The sequence below is a fragment of the Euprymna scolopes genome, chromosome 2, assembly GCF_053919585.1.
Source record: "Euprymna scolopes isolate OS-2025 chromosome 2, ASM5391958v1, whole genome shotgun sequence".
NCBI classification, from domain to species: domain Eukaryota; kingdom Metazoa; phylum Mollusca; class Cephalopoda; order Sepiida; family Sepiolidae; genus Euprymna; species Euprymna scolopes.
This window is the reverse complement of record NC_136483.1, coordinates 54,945,850-54,952,878: the sequence shown is the minus strand read 5'-3', so window position 1 is coordinate 54,952,878 and position 7,029 is coordinate 54,945,850. Positions and strand designations below refer to the sequence as shown.

At 31.2% G+C, this 7,029-nt stretch overlaps 1 pseudogene; it reads right to left on the bottom strand.

The window, feature by feature from the left end:
- Positions 1–6,707: 6,707 nt before the first annotated feature.
- Positions 6,708–6,825, bottom strand: LOC145243575 (5S ribosomal RNA; annotated as a pseudogene).
- Between the last annotated feature and the right edge of the window lie 204 nt (positions 6,826–7,029).

The window sequence follows — 7,029 nt, the reverse complement described above, 5'->3', positions numbered from 1 at the left end:
TTCAACCTCCAGAGGAAGTCAACTCGATGGAAATTGCTCACTTTGTATGTCACATCTGCTTCAAGATGTGCAAATTTGTCGGCGATAGTGCAGAGTCATCTGAGATGGCATGGACGACAAGATTGTGAGAATTCGATGTGACGGCGATCATTTGGAAAGATGCAGCAATCATCATATATGTATATATATACGTATATATATGTATGTATATATTTATGTATATATATATATGCATGTACAGATTTATGTATATATATATATATATATATATCAATGTATATATATATGCATGTATATATAAGTATATATAAATATATGTATATATAAATGTATGGATACATATGACTGTAAATACATCTATGTATATACACGTATATGTATGTATATATGCGTATGTATATATAAATATATGATTATATATTTATGTATATATATGTATATATATGTCTATATATATGTATATATATATGTATATATATGTCTATATATGTATATAACTATATGTATATATATGTATGTATATATATGCATATAGATATATGTATGTATGTACATGCATATAGATGTATGTATGTACATATATGTATATATATGTATGCATATATATGCATGCATATAAATGTATGTACATATATATGCATGCATATATATGTATATATGCATGTATATATATGTATATATACGTATGCATATATATATGTATATATATATGCATGTATATATATGTCTATATGTATACATACGTATGTATATCTATGTATGTATATGAATGTATATATATGTATGTATATATGTATATATATGTATATATATGTATATATATATGTATGTATGTAAATATATATGTATGTATATATGTGCATATATGTATATATGTGCATATATGTATATTTGTGCATATATGTATATATATCAGGTCATGTCATGTGCTACTGGTACCATGTAACCCAGTACTACCTGCCTCATGGTCGGGTCACCGGTGACTAAACTGGTTCCCCCAACAGACTTGTTTAGTGAGGAGGGCGGCTAGTCTCCCTGAAGGATTAAAAACAAGACCTTCCAAAGGGCGAATGAACTCTTTTTCTGGGTCAACGGCCAACTAGCACCGTGTATATTTGTGTGTGTGTATGTGTATTCGGGTGGAGAGGGCTCCCGTAAGCCGTGATGAAGGCAACCTTTCTAGGAGAAGCAAATCTCTGATTTAAAAAACAATAAAGCGGAAGACCATTACCCGCATTAAGCTGGTCTGCAGTTTAATTTGTTGCTGGCTATCTTGCTCTTGCTTGTTGCTGGATCTCAACATTTTGAACCGAGAGAGAGACTTAGATGTCGTACAAAGCTAAGACTCTGTAACATCATATTTGTATAGATACTCCCTCAGGCATTTGGGCTCATGGATTTTAAATGTCTGAGGGAGTGGCACTCGTCTGACAAGACGTTGCAATCATCATCATATGTACATATATATATGTATATATGCATATATATATATGTATGTATATATGTATATATATATATGTACATATATATGTATGCATATATATGTGTGTATATATATGTATACATATGTACATATATGTATATACATATGTACGTATATGCATATATATATGCATTTACATATATGAGTGTATGCATATATATATATATATATATATATATATATATATATAGTCATCAGCATACAGTACTGTTCGCCGTTTAACAGCTTATCAGTGCGGCTAGATAAGCAACTACTTCAAGCCAGGATCGAAACCCTATCACCTAAATGACAGTCGGAGCTTCTAAATGTTGTGCTGTTCAGCGGTTGCTGTGAGCAATAAAATAACAATGTTTTTACATTTTCCAAATACCTAAGCTCAATTTGTTTACACAAAGAGCATCGCTTAATATGATAATGGTAATTTTATATCACGTTCTGATATGCTCGACCTAAGATATGGAGCATGATAATCATCCACATACAGTACAATCAACTACCTCAAGCCAGCCACCCAACCCGACCACCTAAATGACAGTCGGAACTTCTAACTTATATATATATATATATATATATATATATATATATATATATATATATATATATATATATATATATATATATATAATGTTGTTTGCTTTGGTTTTAGCGATATGTTTTTAATAAATTCAATTATTTACGAAAGTGCATTTTTACCTAAATGCGAGCTGGGAATAATTTTCCCTTTGACAATTTGGTACCCCCATATGGGGAGCGGTATATATATTATTTATATTATTTTTTAAATATAATTATCCACTGACACGTGTTTCGTCGTCTACGACTCATCAGAGTGGCTGAATCTGGCTAGATTCAGCCACTCTGATGAGTCGTAGACGATGAAACACGTGTCAGTGGATAATTATATTAAAAAAAAAATTAATAATAATATATATATATATATATATAAATATATATATATATATATATATATATATATATATATATATATATATATATATATATATATATATATATATATATACTAGCAGGGAAACCCGACGTTGTTCGAAAGTGAATGAGGATCAACAAATATTCCACCTTCCCAAACTTTTTTGACATGGAAATGGCGACATTTCCCATTTTCTAACAAAATATATTGATTGGATGCTCTAGTTAGGGACCCTCTACCCGCAGTTTACCGGAAGGAAGCTTCTCATGCCTTCTTGCGATGACTTGGCTAACAATACATTGTAGTATACATTGCACTATAGTGAATCTACTGTTGAATTTATAAAAGTATCTGTAAATAATATTGTCACTTTAAGTTTAAAATGCAAAAATGAAGTATCTTTGTACGCTTAAAAGTAACATTATCATAAACTCATAGAGATAACATAATCTTTCCCTTTTTCGATTAAAAAAAAATAAAGTAACCTCAGAATAATTTTGGTGTTTCTGATTGTCGAGCTAAGACTATTCCTATATTCCGGATTAACGGTATTAGCATATTAAACGAACGCTAATGTACTATTCAAATATGGCGTCGCAATTGTACCTACTTTTGCCCTCTGAGTAAATTGCTAAATTCGTTTTTTTATGTTTTAAGGTCGCAGTTTATATTTCCCCTTTCTCTCTCTCTCTCTCTCTCTCTCTCTCTCTCTCTCTCTCTCTCTCTCTCTCTATCTATTTTGCTCGCTTTTTACATTTCTTTTTATGCCCAAGAAAAAAAAATTTCACGGTGATGCTGACGAAAAAACAACAAACATTTATTTCATCTCTCTCGCTGTCTTGCTGTCTCACTTTGTACATTTATTTCAGTATTTATATATTTTTCAAACATAGTTACGTTTTTTTTAAAAATATACTTTATTTAAATATACTTTATTTTAACCTGTGTATCTATTATGATCCTGACCGGTTTAAAAATAAATGTTTCGGCAATATCACCTACCGGATTCGTACTTATTATGTTGATTGAATTTAATGTTTTTAACATATTCACATTTAAAAACTGTTAAACTATTTTTATAGTTAACTATATTTTATGGTTAATAAAATATATAAAATGACGTACTTTTTATCAGTTGAATTTTTCATTTTTTAATCCCATATCTTTACAAATAACTATGTTTATTTAAGTTAATATGTTATACATTTTGTCAAAATGTTTAGATATTTAAAAAATATATTTATTTAAAGAACATGAAAAGAAAACAATGAATATATCACATATGTTAAACAACATTAAATTAAAACAACATAATAAGTACGAATCCAGTAGATAATATTGCCGAACCATTTATTTTTAAATCGACGACGATCGTAATAGATTCCGGACTGATTCTTGAGATTGTGCATGCGCTAACTTTTGAATGAATGAATAAATAAACAAATCGCAATTCGATCATTATCACCGTAATTTCAATCCCCACAGCTACGACAATATATCGGATTGTTGCGTTTCAAAGATTATTGAAAAGAAAATCCTTTGTTTCATTATTTATTCGTTTTTCTGCGACTGCAAAGAGCCCAGTTTTCTTTTTTTAAATTTTAATTGTTTATGGAATCTAAGAATGGAACAGACTTTTCAATTAATGAATAAGATGTATAAAATATAACGCATCGTATTGAAAATTGGCACCAGTAACTATCCCCTAACAAAGAAAGACTAATGATACCTTGTTTTTCTTATTGTCTCCTTTATACAGTACCGACAAAAAGAAAGTCTGCACTTTTAATTTTTTTCAAAAACTGCAAATTTAAGCTAAATTTAATGTAACTATTAAAACAACTTATACCTCATTTGATTCGCCTTTTATTCCTCTATGATTTTACCTGTTCATATTTGACTTTTAATTGAACTATTCTAGTGTTTACGTCAATTTAAAAAAATAACTTCAAATTGAGGAGGCAAAAAGAAAGTCCACAGCAACAAATTCGCTTAAAACCAGCTTAAATTATCGCCCCTAAATCAGTTTAGATTATCCACCAACAGGCAACAAAGCATCTCTAATCGTAATTGTTGTTGTTCCAGGTTATACAGCGTAACATTTAGTCCATATGCCACGATTTTCTCTTAGTGATCGTCAGGAGCTTATTATCTCCACCTTTCTGGTTTATCTAATCAGGAAATCGGCTGCAGATTGAAATGTGACGAGAAAACGGTACGAAAGACTGTGTAAAAGCACCAAAAACACCGACAGTGTTCGTGATGTCCCTAAATCTGGTCGTACTAAAGTTACTTCTAACAGGGAAGCTAACGCTATCAAGATCCACAGCCTAAGAAACAGATTTGAAACGGCTCCCCAAATCTAACAACAGTGCTATTTTGTTAAAGGTGCTCTATTTCTACTGTCAAGAACAGATTAAAGAGTTTAATTTGCGAGGATGTGTTGCAAGACGCAGGCCAATGATTTCTGTAAAGAACAGAAAGCGCCGTCTGGACTTCGTCAGATGCAATGAAGATCATGACTCTTCATATTGGTCAAAATACTTTTTAGCGACGAAAGCAAGTTCAGTAGGCTAGGCAGTGATGGTAAGCAATACGTCTGTCGGAGGAAAGACGAAGAACTTAATCCTAGGTGCTCAGTTTCAACACTGCAAGATGGTAGAGGTTCAATTTTGGTGTGGGGCATTATTAGTACTAATGGTCCAGGGCCTATAGTTCGCTTACAAAGTCGAATTAATTCGACCAATAACATTAATATGTTGACTGAGCATTTTCTACCCTACTTTGGTCGGATTTTGGATGATAATCCCATCTTCATCGGATTTTCGATGATAATCCTATCTTCATGCATCTTCAATCCACATAGCTGGCAACGTCAAGAGGTTCCTGAAAGAGCATGGTATTCCGTCTTTGGTTTGGCCTGCACAATCTCCAGACTCCAATCCTATCGAAAACGTATGGCATTACATCAAGCAACAGCTACGCAATGATAAAATTTCAAATTTGGAAGAACTTTGGACAAAAATTAAAGAAAAGTGGGGTGCCCTTTCCCCGGAGTATTGCTGCAGTCTAATTCAAGGAATTCCCAAAAGATTGCAGGCTGTCAAATTGCAGAAGGACTATACTACTAAATATTTACTAGTTCATTGTGTTCCTGTTGTATTTGTGTTGCATGGATGTCCTAAAGTTACATTTAAATAACAATTTTCCATTGTGCAGACTTTCATTTTGCCTCCTCAATTTGAAGTTATTTTTTTTAAATTGACGTGAAAACTAGAGTATTTCAATTAAAAGTCAAATATGAACAGGTAAAATTATAGAAGAATAAAAGACCAATCAAATGAGGTATAGTTTGTTTAAACAGTTACATTAAATTTAGCTTAAATTTGCAGTTTTTGAAAAAATTACAAGTGCGGACTTTCTTTTTGCCTCCTGTATATATATATATATATATATATATATATATATATATATATATATATATATATATATATATACAATAGCAAGCGAGATTAAATAACTCTGATTAAATAAATCATTTACATTTTATAAATTAAGGCAAAAAGTGTAAGCATAGATATATTTATTTGTTAGTTCAATAAGAAAAAAAACATCATATAAACAAAGGTTATAGAAGCTCTTTATCCAAGGAATTTCGAACCTAATGCTTCTCGTCAGAAGAGGAGAAAAGAGCTAGGTTACATAAGAATACATTTTCGAAATCTAGCATAGGTCACATTAATTTAGAAATGGAAAATAAAATGACAAACATATAAAGATGGCTTCTATAAAAAACTAAAATACAGAGGAAATAATGTGGCTGATACATAATTGGGACGGTGGAACATTATGAGATGCTGTGGTGGTAAAAGATAATTTTGGAGGAATGATATACGAAGTGTGTTAGGGTTTAAAACAGAAAACTATAGAGCATACAGAGAGAAGAAATAAAAAGTAGGGAGATAATATAAAATAATATAGCAGAATGGATAAATGAAATACAATTGATGGCTTCGAAACGCCATGGTATATAGCTCCAATGACCTGTATTGCTATGATGTTTTCCTAAGTGAACTGAGAGATAAGTATATCTACTACACATATACCTATTTTATTATTAAATTTATTCAAGTGGAAGCCTCCATTTCCTCTCGAAAGACAATGTTTACCCCCTGTAAGGGTAACTGCGCGTATATTTGTGAGGAAAAGGGTTGCGCAATGTAATTGGCACTGCTTGAGTCCAGTGGCAAGGTGAAGTTCAGGATAGCTTGAAACAATGCCGAGATAAGCGGAGAGCACATACAGCACCTGGAATTCCCAAATGGTCACCCATTTTAGTACTGACCAGGCTCAACGTTGCTTAACTTCGATGATCTCACGAGAACCAGTGTGTCAACGCAATTATACCGTGTGTGTGTGTGTATATATATATATATATATATATATATATATATATATATATATATACACACATATATATATATACATATATGCACACATATATATACATATATATATATACATGTATATATATACATATATATACATATATATACATATATATATACACACACACATATATATATACATACAAAGACACACACACACACACACACAC